Raw genomic sequence first — 15,361 nt, forward strand, 5'->3', positions numbered from 1 at the left:
ATGCGGAAACAATTTAAATAGATAGATAAAAATATACAAAAGCGGATTCGAAGTTAAAATCATAATATAGATAATGGGTAATGTAGATTTTAGGTCAAGAACACATACCCAGTGAAATAGCCTTGAAAAATCACTTCACAAATTGGCTAATCGAGTTCCCAAGATCTGAAAATAGAGAAATGGATCAAGACCTCGGCTAACCCCTCTCAGATGTCGCAAAAGCGACACAGGTGTCGCTTTTGAGACATCATGGGTCACTTTTGGGGCATCAGGGTGGCTAAAGTGAAGCCTAAAAAAATCCTTTCCCTTCGCTTTTGCAAAGGGTCTCTGCTAATTCGGAGGTTGCTAAAGCGACACCGCCTTTGCAAAAGCGAAGGTATCAGATATCAAAAAATTAGCAAATTTCACGTCACAGAGTCTCTGAATCGACCCTCGAAATTCGTTTAAAATTTCGTACACATAAACCATATATGCTACCTACTAAATTCAACGTTCCAAAATAAATGGAATCATCAAAATTCAAATTCGAGGTTTCCTTGGCTCGAAAGCCAATAAGTCGCAACCAAACTAACTCTAAGCCTCAAAAAGATCAAAAACACCCTCGGATCTTTCGAAAAATACACAGGAACTCTCTCTAGGCCTAAAATAATCCCCCGAATCTAACAGAGTCGTCAGAATTTAATTCCGAGCATCCAAACTTTGAATGTTGACCAAAGTCAACTCTATGATCAAATATGAAGAATTTCCAACTTAGGACCTCAAATCCTCGATATAACCCCGAATCTGATTCCGTCAACTCTCCTAGATCAAATTCCACATTCTGGGGCTGATGAAATTGACAAAAATTTATTTCAAGACTTGAAACTCCAAATGACACTGAATACCACTATTTGACAACTTAAACCTTCAAGACTCAAATCTTTCCAAAAATCTTAACATTTTAAAGAATTTTCCAAAACCAACTTCAAATACTGATCAAACATGACTCGGACAACTATCGGAAAGGATAAAATGATTATTTTGCAAAAGCTATCAAAAATGACTTTCAAGATCATTACAAGAAGTAATGGGTTTAATTTATTTATTTATTTTGTTTATTTGTGGGGTCCAAGTTTATATGACATAAAAAATAATTTATCTTGTTATGTCAAATTTATTTTAATGATAAATATAGTTAAATGATTTTATAATATAAAATAAAATTTAATGATTTTACTAGATCTAATAGTTCAATGATCTTACATGATATTAACCCCTCCATCCCAACTTGACGTGACATGAAATGTATTCTATAAAAAAAATCGTGTGTTTGATGTGTTAAAATGATTTGTTTAGGTTAAGTATGATCCACTTGGCTATGAAGAGGTTACGTTTTTCAAGTTCCTTTCTCATCACTAGAAGATATATTGAGCCCGTTTGGATTAGCTTTAAGTTGGTCAAAACCAACTTAAAGTCCCTTTTCAGTTTTTGGACGTGTTTGCCTAATGCTAATTTTAAGCCAAAAAGTTCTTAAAGTCAGTCAAAAATGAAAAGTTATGATTTTTAACTTTTTTTTTCCAAGTGCTTAAAGTCATTTTCTTTGACCATGAAAATTACTTTTATATCCCTTATATTTTAACTAAATTCCCAAACTACCCTTTTTATTCTTTTAACCCTAAAATTCACATAATTTTCCTCATTTAAGCACTTTTATCCAAACACTCAACTGTTTATTTATAAAAATAACTTTCAGCACTTTAAAGTTCTAAAAGCAATTCATACATAAAAGTTATTTTTTTAAGCCCATCCAAACGGGCTCATTATTATATCCCATATTACACTCAATAAATAAAGTTCTAACTGCATTTTATTGTTTAATTTCTCATCGGTGTTTAGTATCTGCATTTGAGTCCCGATTAAATTTGAATTGCGCATTGCAGATTTGAATTTGAGACTTTTAATTAAGAATGAAACAGTTTCATCACTACACCACAACCCATATTGATACAATTGTATTTGTTAATTAGTTCAAAATAGAAAAATAAATCAAAGAATTTTCAATATTTTTGAAATAGAAAAACGAGTATACAAGATCATTCAAAAAGGAATCAGTAGTTTTCTCCACACATGAAAATAAATGATAGATATTGAAGATGAAGATGACAATTTTCATTATCGAAATGGTCAAATTGATTGATCTGGCAACAATAATTGACTAGCTTGATTTTTTTTTTCCATCGAAACTAGTAGACACTTTACATTGTATTTTTCTCTGGAAAAACATCCAGTGTAGATGGTGCACTAATTATTGAAGAATTGGATATAATTTTATTTATTGATTATATTCTAAAAAATTTAATTATAATTTTTTGAATCAACACTTAAAACTTCTGTTATTAAATAATTAAGTATAATTTTAAATAGATAAAATATTTATTTATAATTATTATTAACATGAAATTTAATTGTCTCCTTCAATAGATTAATTTATGGAAAATCTACCGAATATAGCAAACATCAATATATATTTAACATAAATAACTATAGTTTACACTTTTTATATTATATGGATATAATTAAATATTAAATAGCAAAGTTAATTATATGCGAATAATATTTTTTTTATTTATATACGTAATTAAATAAATATTTAATTGCAAAACATTTAATGCAAACCTAATCAATTGCACAATCATGTGTGCACGGTTCTCCATTTTTTACCATCTTCAATATTTTCCATTTTTGTGGCATGTTATATTTTTTCCGTATCTGGGGTTATCCAATGTGTCATGTTTTGTTCAAAGACAAGACTGAGTTGCATCATTGATTTTTTAATGTGATCATACTTATAAAAATACTTGCATCCTATTTGAAATCAAAGTATGCATATATGCTATTGTTTCTGTTGAAATCAAAGTATTTATATATATTTTTATATAGTTGAAGAATTAGAATATTTTCTTATCTCAATTTTTTTACTATTTTACACTACAATATTATCCACACTTCTTATCTTTCTTGACACATACTTCACAAAGGAGGAAACATCACTATTTATAGGTGAGGAATTCTTCCTTGTCTTGAATAGAAATAAAGTAGATAATAATGTGGGTTGATGAATAGAAGAATTATACCGTGGAAGCTACATTTGTTACAAGGCATAATGAGGTAGAACATGACTTAGTAGTTACATAAGTTACACCAAGAATAATTGACCACATTCTTATCAATTTATATCCACTAAAATATGCAATTAATATTTTATTATTTTAATAATAAAATGCATATACACCAACAACTAGTATATATTGAATACAATTGAATACTATTTTGTGGTTTGTTCCTTTTTTTCTTCTCCTAGGTTGTCCAATGTATCAAGTTTTTGTTCAAAGTCAAGACTGGATTGCATCATTTATATTTTAATACAATCATACTTATAAAAATACATGCATCCTATTTGAAATCAAAGTATTCATCTAGTATATTTGAATCCAATTGGATACTATTTTGCGGTTTGTTCTATTTTTTTTTCCTTTTCCGGGCTTGTTCAATGTATCAAGTTTTTTTCAAAGTCAAGGACTCGATCAAGGGTAATTCATATATATAATGTATTGTTGTATTCTTAAGGGTAATGCATTTTTCCTTTGTATAGGAAATCAGATTCTACGTGGTGAATCATATGGTTGAAGCCCCGCATATGCAGATATACGGAAATCATAACATAATTCATGACTTGAGGGAGAAACTTACCCCTATCCAGTTCAACAAGTTCAAGAATACAGGTTTCGGTGTATATACCCGTATGCATAAGTGCCGTGTTCAAAATTAAATCTTTAGGTGCTTCATGGTTTGCGAATTGGAGAACAATGTAGACAAAACAGAAGATGTATCCCAAAAATTTTGATTAAAATATATTCTAATTCCAGTGGTACATAACTTTCATTAGGTAATTAATAGTTGTAAATTTAATAATGGAAAGTTGAGAGTTTTTGAAACGTAAATAAAGGGATGTCACTTATAGTATCAGATTTTTATCTTAATTATTGCATTATTTATACGGTTGTATTACTGTATAAATAAATAAATAAAAAATTATACAAATATACAACGAATTTGGGATATAACTATAGGCATTTTTGATAAATAACATATTTATAGCTATTCAAATTCAATAACCCTATTTTAAGAAGGAAAAAAAATTGATAAAGGTATTCATTAGTACGTTCTGGAAAATTGGGTTTTGGGGAGGGATGGGGTGGGTGGGTGGAGGTTATGTATAGATTTCAACACACAGTTTATATTGTATAGTAATGATAAAACAATACTAATATGTAAAAATGAAATTACAAAAATGTTTTTTTAACTTAAGTGTATAACTTTTTTTAATGAACTGAAATATATTTATTTTATAAACTAAACCATATATTTGTTTTAATCAAATGAACCATATAACAACAAAAAGAAAATATACACAACAAGACTTTTCATCTTCCTTAGTAATCAAAGAATAGTTAAAAGAGTTTGGGGAATTGGAACAAGTTAGTTTTGTTTTGGAAGGAATACTGCCAGAAAATTTAACATAAGGATATTGTAGACTTCTTACAATTGTGACCATATTTGGATCAATTTTTTGTGGTCATATAGCAGCTCTCTTTTTTAATTAAATATATTGTATACTTTGCTATACACACAAAACAGAATATTTATAACTTTTCATCTTCATTAACAACTCTCGTATGAAACAAATTTAGTTGCTCAGTGGGCTTGTGAATAGGAAAAAGTTAGTGTATTTAGTATTGGAAAACTTACATAGATATGTTATACTCTCTCCATTTCATGAATTTTTGAGAAATTTTTTATTATTTAAAGTTCAAGATAGATGCTTAAAACTTTTTTTATATTTGTATTTTATTTATTGAAGTTTTTATATTTTCTAGGAGATAAATCACACTACTTGCAAAGTTAAATTTATGATTTTACAAAGGGCAGTAATGAAAAATATGGTTCACATTATGTCGTTAAATATTTTTCTTAATATGTGTGCATTGCCTCATAAATTCACTTAATATGGAATAAAGGGAGTATTAAAAAAATATATACTATTTATAGCAATAAAAAATTTTACCGGACACTTATAATATATTTATAATACAATTTTAATACATATTACCGAATAATTTATAAAATACATAAAATATATGTTTTATTCATGAATAATACATTTATCACACACTTTAATACACTTATGATACATTGTGTTAATTTCTTACCAAACAAGCATAATATATCTTAAAACACTTATAATACATTTATATTACATTCATAAAATGTTGAATTTTTTGTCATATTACCCTTTTCTTTAATAAAGTTTTATATTTTTTAAAAGATAAATTGTACTACTTGAGAATAAACAAAAGGACAGTAGTGAAAATTATGGTTTAATTACGTTCTTGAATAGTTTTCTTAATATATATACATTGCCTCACAAATTCACTTAATATGAAATAGAGGAAATAGTACATTTCGGAGAGAAAGTTATTAAGGAAAATCTGAAATAAGGTTATGCAGAGTCTTTTCTAATTAAGAAATGGCAGTTGCTAAATTAATTAATTTTGACTTACTTTTTTGTCTCACACTTATTTATAGAAAAGTGAACACATTTACAAGTCAAAAAGGCAATAATTTTGCCCAAAATACCAAATGGGCAAAGATATTGTGGAAGAAATCAAAGGGACAAAGCCCCCCCCCCCCCGGCATTTGTCCCTTAATGGACATGAAATCAGCGTCAAAGGGAATATGCATGATACCACATATTCTCTTTATTTCATATTAAGTGAATTTATGAGGCAATGCATATATATTTAAAAAAACATTCAAGGACTTAATTTGAGACATATTTTTCACTATTGTTCTTTGTAAAATCATAAATATAACTTTGCAAATAGTGTAATTTATCTCCTAGAAAATATAAAACTTCAATAAATAAAATGACAAATATGAAAAAAGTTTCAAATATTTATCTTGAACTTTGAATAATTCAATTATTTTAAACAATGAAAAATCCCTCAAAAATTCACTTAATATGAAATGGAGGGAGTACCTTTTAAATTAGTCAAATTACAACCTTTTATATTAGCTAGTTTAGAGTACGTGTTTTACACATGTGTCTCACATCAAGCCGTCAATCACTGTAAAAGAAAATTAATTATATTGGCACAATTTGCACTGAACTTCAAAGAACAAAATTGATAGAGTAAAATGAAGTATATGCCATGAGAGAACTCTAACAGTTATCATGAACCGTGACTTTAAATTATTTTTCCAGATATTTTCATATTTTCTATTAATAAAAATTGGAGTAGAGTATAAGTCATAATTTTATTTTTATTTTTATTTTTAAAAAAAGATAAGCAAAATAGAGAGGAAAAATTACATAAAGACAAACATATAATATGTACTCATTATACACAATTATAGTTTAAAAGAATAATGATTCGTAACTATAATTAGAATTTTATATCAATTTCTCTCTCCTCTCTCCCTCCCTCGCCTCTCTCCTTCCTTTCTATGCACTCTCGCTCGCTTGTTTCTCTCATCTCTTTACCCCCTCCCCCTCTCTCTCGACTCTTCCTCTCTCCCTCTCTGCAATACAAATACAAATAGAAACGGTCAATGATACAAATACAAATAGTAGCAACTAATGATATAAATATAAATGGTAATACAAACACACATGGTAGCACATAAATACAATACACAAAGCAACAGACGAATAAAAAATGCACATGAATACAAATCAATTTGTTATAAATCACAATAACGATTCAAATTGTATTAGTTAATATTCTTGATGCGATTGATTTGCATTAAAGAATTGAATACAATAGTCTTTGATACAATTGTATTTATTGATACAAATCAATTGTATCAAATTCCATTCGTAATACAATTATCGGTTAGATATACTAATCAAATGTATCTCTCTTGCCTCTCCTCCCTCTTTCCCAGGTCTCGCTCGCCTCTCTCCTCCCTCTCCCCAATCTCGCTCGCCTCTCTCCTCCCTCTCCCAATCTCGCTTGCCTCTCTCCTTCTTCACGTAGCTAGTTTTTTATACAAATCAATTGTATTCGTGATATAATTATCGATTAGATATATAAATCAATGTGTCGCTCTCTTTTTCTCTCTCGAATTTCGCTCGCCTCTCTCCTCCTTCTAACATATAGTTACAAATCATAATTATGTAAACTATAGCTAAGGACCGGATTATGTTTTTAGTCTTAGTTATTTTTGAACTTTCCTCTAGAAATAATTAATTGAATTTCAAGCTGTAATTAATGTCTAATCGTAATATGAATGAGAGAAAATGAGAAGAGAGTCTTCATGAACGAAGTGCATGAATTTGACCCATTTATTTATCCATGAAAGTTCTAACAATTAGAGAAACTCGTATTTAGATTTCATATTTATTTATTTCCAATTCCATTTTTATTTCACACTGTTGTTATAACTTAATTAAATATTCAATTATAATACTAATGAACCATATATCAAAATATAGTTAAATAACAGAATCAAAACTAAATCACAGTTAAATAAAGAAAGAATTAAAAAAGGAAGGGATAAACCTTTGAATTCTTTTTGCTACTTCATTTGGTTGCAACATGTTTGTTTAGTCAAATTTTTCAATCAGAAAATTTTAACCGAAAGAAAAACACAAGAAATCATAAAAAAAGAAGAAGAATTCATTGTCAATTACTAATTATGTATAATTTATATATAATTTTAAAGCTATTAACTAAAAAAATAAATTAAGACAAAACGGATGATGATAATGAACGTAAGAAGACGACTTGATAAAATTAAAATAAAAAGGAAAAAGTAGAAATAGAAGAATGTATGTTTTTTGCAAATTTAGATCCAAAATAATACTTTAAGTTAAGATTCTAATTAAGGCAAATTCAGTCCTCTTTGTACTCAAATTAAAAAAATTCGTAGTATTCTACTTTTTTTAAACCAAAATTATTTCCTTTTCTAAATGTTAACTTTTCAAAAGGTGGATTTCTAATTATTAGGATCAGTACATTGTTCAACTAAGGAACCTTTTAATAGTCAAGATTTCTTACCTAGGTCAAATAAGAATTTTAACTAATTTCAAAATCCTATATTAAATAATAAATATGTAAAAAAATAGTTAATTACGATTTTGTCTAAAAAAAGACACTTTTAATGAAAGACAAAAAGTTCAATCAATATTTTTAAGACCTTCATACTTTTAGATAATAAATAGATTAAAAGTTTTGTTATAAAAAATCATAATAAGGAAGAGAAATGTAATATTGCAAACCTTAAGGGAAGTCAATAGCGGATATCTCTGAATTTATCCCTAATACTTAGTACTCTCTCCATTCTGTATTAATTGAATTTGTGAGACAATGCACATATATTAGAAAAAATATTAAAGGACATAATTTGAATCATACTTTTCACAGGAAAAAGTTTCAAACATCTATCTTGAACTTTGAACAATTCAATTATTTTGAACAATGAAAAATTCCTCAAAAATTCAATTAATATGGAATAAAGGGAGTATCTTTAAATATCTTTCTTTAGTACTACCTCCGTTCCATATTAAATGAGCACTTTTAACTTTGTACGGTGATTAAGAAATTATTAATACATTGAAAAGACTTTATCATTTTGTCATTTGTTTATATCAATACAATATACATAAAATATAGAAATAGTTAGTATTGAAATTGTTTACATTCAAAAGACCATATTAATTTGTAAGGATAAAATAAGAAAAATTTAATTAATTCTATCTTGCTTTAATAAATGACAAATATTTTTAATAAGATGTTTATCTAATATATGACGGAGTTAGTAACGTTAGTGTTTCACACCCCAATAAATTCATTTATAAATAGTGATGCACTGATTCTTTTGAAATTCTTGACACCCTCTACCAAAAATGTAATGGGAGATGGAGTGGCTGGTTTGTCAAACGAAGAGTCACATCGATACTAAATGTTAGTACTATTCAACAGTCGGAGTTAACTGAGACGATGTTTGAAATAGTAGCTGATTTCAATGCACCAGCGCATGAACCTAGTAAGAATATGACACTACTAGTATATATGTCTTGCAATAAACTTTGAAAGCACAATAGCAGTGAGATGGCCGAGCAAGACCAATCCCAACGCAATTGTGGTGACCCAAAATCCCAATACTCACCTCACCAAACAGAGGCTGTATTACGTGACAAGATTGAGGTACAAACTGCAATTGATTGGATCAGTGACTCTCTAATTGTTCAAATTCTTTCTATGATCCCCATTACAGATGCCTGCACAACAACTATTCTTTCTAAACGCTCTGGACTTGTATCCACAACCTGAATTCCAAGTCTGGTTGGTCTGATAACAGGTTTCTTTCCTTCATGCACAATGCATTGCCTTTTCTTACCTCCTCTAAAATTGAAAGCTTCACTCTACATTTCAGACCTAAGCTCGCTCTATCAAATTATAGTTCCAAACTTGACAAATGGCTTGAAATTGATCGGAAGAAAGGAGTGGAGGATTTTGAACTACATGTACGTCATTTCAATGATCGCCTTGGCTTTTATTTGGACATTTATCGCTATAGCTTGCCACATGATCTTTGCAGAAGTTCATCAGTTCTAGAACTAAATTGCCAGTGTTGCAGAATACAAGAAGATCGTATACTGAATTGGACATCCCTATAGACTTTAACTCTATCATCTATGCTTGAACACATGGAACAAATAACATCAAATTGTCATCAGCTGGAATCATTAAAGCTGTGTGACTTTTGTGGTTTTCATCGTTTGCACTTAACTTCCCCAAAATGTATGAGACTGGAATTGATTAACCACAGACATCCTGTTGACTATATGGGAGGTGATTGTTACTTTGAAATTGTTGCTCCATATGTTCAACATTTAAGTATTTCAAGGGATTTTGATGGTGTGGAAATTAGGCTTGGGGACCTGTCGTCTTTGATCCACGCTGATCTTACTTTCGACTTAGATGACAAAATTGACAAAATCATACTGAGATCACTTGACAAGCATAGCATGTGCTAAGAGGCTAATCATCCCATCCTTGTATATCAAGGTCAGTTTACTCTTAATGTCTTTTTATGCAAACATGAATTATATACTCAGCGTAATTGAATGTTACTAAAATTAAGCATTTCTCTCTTTTAGGACAAGAAGTAACTCAAGAAGTGTGTAAAAGGATATAGAATTAAAATAAGAGATTTTACAGATCGCTGGCATTCCTTTTTAAAACTTATACTTCAATGTAACAATAATAATCTTATATTAGGTAAGAGAAAATCTAAAATTATTTTGCCAAAGATATGATTAACATCAACACATACCAATTGTAATCCGATTTGGTGGAATCTTAGGAGAGGGGAGTTGAGCGTACACCTAGCTTTCCCCTACCTAGTGCCAAAGATATGATCGAAACTGATATTTACAACAAGTCATGAAGAAATAGACTGTCTGTGAATTGTGATGTTATTAATTTTTTTAAATGAAAATTATCAATAGTGATGAAGAGTAAGAATAGTTTTAACGCAAAGAGAAAGCAGCTTTTGGTATTTGAGGGAGCCTCAAATGAAGTTTAACACGTCAATAAAATTCTTGTCTTAACTAGTAATGGATGATAATTTCCTTTACCAATGTAAAGACCTTGAGGGTCATTTTTGGAAATTTGCACCAAATTATCATTTTACCTTATCATTACTGCTCCTGACTATTATTTGTTTACTTTGTGTAGTTGATTGTGTTAAAGTCTTAATAGATAATGAAATGGACATATTTTTGAGTTCTATAGAGTTAAAAGGTGAGAAACCAAATGGAGCTATAGGTCTTGGAATGAGATTTTGCCAGTTCAATCATCTTTGAAATGAGAAATTGGTCTGTGCCCGTAGTTGGAAACAAATTTTGGGTTGATATGTGAATTTGAAGTCGTAAGTTGAAAAGTGAACTTTTAAATGAGTTGGTATAATTTTGGTCAACGTTTTGAGATCCTAGTGTCGGATGAGAATTCTATCAGTTCTATTGCGTTCGAAATGTCGAATTTGGTCTAGTTGAGCGTTAACTTAAAGTTCTAGAACCTTAATCATTGTTTTGAATTTTTAGGCCAAAAGTAGTTTAGGCAAATAAGGGGTTGTTCAAATTTTGTTCTACGCGATCGCGACTCTATCCACGTGATCGTGAGGGATCATTTCTTGATTTATTGCGATTGCGGAAGATGGGGACATGATTGTGAAGTATATTTTGCCAGTGCTTTGTGATCGCGAAAGTAAGTGGTGGCTCGCGATGGAGGCACAAATTGTGCGTGAACAGTGTTAAGTCATAAAAACAGTCCCATTTCTGAAAAAACCCCATTGTATTGATCTTGAGCTTTGAGTAGGCAATTTTGGATCAAGTTCTTGAAGATTTTCATGTGGATAAGTTCCTTTTTCAATTCCCATCATTTATCTATTAATTTCCTTTCTTTAATTCTTGAATAAGTCTAGTTTTAATTGAGATTTTGGGGGTTTTGTTTTTGAAATTTCAAATATGATTTTCATTGATTTCTATCTTGTTTCTTGTCCTATTTTTATGAATTTTTCACCCACAAACTCCCCTCAACGTGTAGAACGTTTTTTTGAAGATTTGACCCTTTTTGAAATTAATAAATTTTTGGACTATTTTTCCTCCGAAATCTATCAATATGGGTGTCATTGGACTCATTATGATACGCATATTTCATTCTTGATAGTGGGCTATTATTCTGGGTATTGAATTCGAGAGTTGATCGTTGGTGGAGGTGTTCGAGTGTGGTTTCGGCTATCGAGGTAGGTTTGACTATCCTTCTTGGGTTGTGATTCCTTGGGTTAGTACTGCTACTTGTGACAAGTAACAAAGCTTGATGAAAAAGAGATATTGCTGGTATTATAGCACTGTACTTGTGTCCCAGGGAGAAAAAGCATGCCTGTTTTCAGCACATACATCTCCTTTTGATTTCATGTCAAACTTTTAAGCTAACAAGATTGTCAAAAAAATAAATTCTATACTGCTAGTGGGGCGCACCATTTGAGCTATCTAGCCTTTAGTGTCTCTTTAGAGATACAAATTTGCATTTTCTAATGACAAGCGGTCAATACTACTCTAACTTTGTAACTTATCAAAAAAATAATCTCATAGCTTTGTCAACATTATTCTAAACTTGAAAACGCTTTGGTTTGATATTATCAACACTGTGCTTCTTTGTAAGTCCTAGTAAAGTGCATTTGATTTCCATTCGCTTCCCTATCCGTATTTGGGTACCTGCTTTTGGGCCCAACTAATCCAATATTTCGCTGGGAAGTCTCACTTTGAAGGTAAAGCGCTTTCCTAATTCTTAACAATAAAGGTGACTCGATTCCAAAACTCGAACTCAAAAGACTTATGGTTAACTAATCACTAAGGCAAAAAGTTGTGGTGACATGAGATCACCCTGTCTTAGCGGTGCAAAGGGTTCTAACAAATACCTCAGTGAAGCTCAATCTAGTTAGAACTTGTTCTAAGAATGCCCATCCCACTAAATAATGAGCTTTTTACTTATCTATCTTCAAACATTTACCTCGGACTTAGGAGATATCCTTTTACCAATGCGTGACTCGTTCTTATTCTAACTTTAACATGCACCCAGGCACAAAAGCTCCTCGACTACTATCAATCACTCTTTTCAATGTATTAATGATTTTAGATATAATCTTTTACAAGATATTGTCCTAACAACTTGATATTTCATTGGCGAGACATACTCCAAATTTATTCCTCGCGATGCTAATCTGTTATCAGTAAACAGATTAGCCTAGTTTTGATTGTCCTCCTTCGCATAGGTCACTTCCTTTAGCTTTGGGATGCTGTCCTGCCTGCGGTCGGGTGCTTTGGTATTGAGATTACAGAAGTAGGAGTGGTGGTGGATTTCGCAGTACTTCTCTCATGTGCCAGCTACGGTTTCTTAGTATTGCTACTTCGGGGGACTGAAACCCTATACAGGTCCTTTAACACTTATATAATTCATGGATGTTCCTGGGTCAACCTCTACCTTTAACCATTTCCGGCAAGGCACAAATTAAGTTGTAAATCTCACACTATATTGTGTGAGAGGAAATCTAAAAAAGGGAGTAGTATTGTATAGTTTGGTTTGTCTTCAAGTGCTATGAGTTTGTATATTGATGATTTCAATGTTGGTGTTGCAAAAGGAAGATGTCTCTTTACCATTGTTGGAGTGCAAACAATTGACAATAAATTCTTGGATTACAAATTAACCATACCTTCCTTGGTATTGCCAACCTCTTAAGGTCAAGAGAATTTGACAATAGTACTTTCAAAAGAGGTATGTATGTATGTTTTTAATTGATTTAATGCTTCATGATGCTTTTATTTCGTTTATTCTATTTCTTCATGTGTATGTGTTAGTTAGTTAGTAGGAATTATATATGGTATAGGGTTCGATCTCTTCGTCATGTAGTCCTATTTTATCCTTCTGGATTTCAGGCTGTATTCTGTACAGTTCCCTTTTATCCAATCCATACTGTGTATTGGATCAGATACCTTTTTATTATTATTTTTATCAAATGTGCTTAACTTAAGACTGCTTTCTACAATGAGTACTTAAATGGTTGTTTTGTGTGGCATAAAAGTGTAACTAATACACGTCCATCTCGTTAGTTTTATGTGTTCCCACAAAGTATTTCTCATGAAAGCATACTGAATTTATTTCTGGAAAGTGTTGATATATTGCTTTTCAGATTAGTTGATATTCTTAAAGATCTTTTATATATATTGTTAAGCTTTTTCCCCTTGATAATTAATTATATCCGGTTTTGTGGTTCTTCTGTATCCTTAGGACTGCTTCTTAAATTACTGGTGTGAAGACATGGATGTGTTGGAAGACAACATATTCATAGGTTCGTTGAAGAATCTGAAAACCTTAAAGGTTATTTTAAAGTGGGGTTTCTTTATACACAACGATGACACGATAAAAGAGCAAACTGAAGTGATGAAGTGTTTGCTTGAGCATGCAAAATATCTGGAGAAACTGGTTATAGAGTACAGTGGTCGTTCAAAAAGGATAGAAAGTTTGTTACCAGTTTTGTTATTTCCTTAGAATCGTGTTGACTTTCATAGAGAGTAGAATATGTTTTTATTTATTCTTGTTTGTTTCCCTAAATATTTTGAACTCTTTACATTTATTCGATAGCCTTCTATATATGTGGTTAGTGTAAAAACTTGTTAAAATACTTGACTGTTTAAGATATTCCGCCCTAACTTAAAAATGAAGCTAATATCTGAATGATTCTATAAATTGTTCTGCCTTATTAATAAAGTAACTTCAATTTGATCTTCTTTCCTTCCATCTAAGAGTAAAATAAGGTTACTGTTATATAAATTATGGTTTGACATACTTAGGAAGAAAAGTTCTTTGTCACAGTTCGTGAATAAGAACGAGGTAGACAATGTAAAGTAAATTTGGAGCTCAAGAATAAAAATAGTGCTATTGTATTTCCTGAAATTAGTCTCCTTGTAAATGAATGGAGTAAACTATTTATATGTTACAATAGTGAGATATCAGCCAATAAGAAAGCTCCACTCGAGTCCTAAAGTATTAAGACCAATAGTCGTGGGTCACATGGTAACACCACTAGTGGAAGTTCTTCTGAAATACAAGGAAATAATTAAGTTCTTAACTAGAATAATCATACTTTATCTTCTTTTTTTTAAAAAAAAATGAAATAAAGATGATTACATTGGAACTAATAAGTAAAAATATATATATGTATTAATGTGTTCATCCGCCACAAAAAATTATTTGGTATTATTCATATTTTCTTCGTTTGGAGTCATATTTTTCTGCATCCTCATAGTTTCGTGGTCATGTCATGAATTCATGTTTGGGTTATAGTCAGAGGAATAAAAATCCAAAAAAATTGATGTAGTAGAGGTGTTTCATTTGAGAAGACCGTATTTTTAATTATTTCATTTAAAGATAAGCAAATAATTTTTTTTAATTAAAAATATTGTATAATTTGTTGTACACATAAAATATACAAAGTATTTAATGACTTTTCATCTTCATTAACAACTCGTAGGTAGGGGAGTGCAAAAATCGAATCGAAAAAAGTGTTATTGGCTTATTACTATTGGGTTATTGAATTAACGGTTATTTAATGGTTTTATAAAAAATAATTATTGGGTTATCGATTCGGTATTGGTTTTATAATATTGGGTTATTGGGCGAACCGATAATCTATTAAGACTATAATAGTTTACTAATTTAATTTTTAGTTTTTTTACTCATACACAAATATCAAA

At 30.3% G+C, this 15,361-nt stretch overlaps 1 pseudogene; it reads left to right on the forward strand.

Annotated features, from left to right (window-relative positions):
- Positions 1-9,155: 9,155 nt before the first annotated feature.
- On the forward strand, positions 9,156-10,084 carry LOC129872505 (putative F-box/LRR-repeat protein At5g02700; annotated as a pseudogene).
- Positions 10,085-15,361: the final 5,277 nt, after the last annotated feature.

Source organism: Solanum dulcamara, chromosome 11, assembly GCF_947179165.1.
Source record: "Solanum dulcamara chromosome 11, daSolDulc1.2, whole genome shotgun sequence".
NCBI lineage: Eukaryota > Viridiplantae > Streptophyta > Magnoliopsida > Solanales > Solanaceae > Solanum > Solanum dulcamara.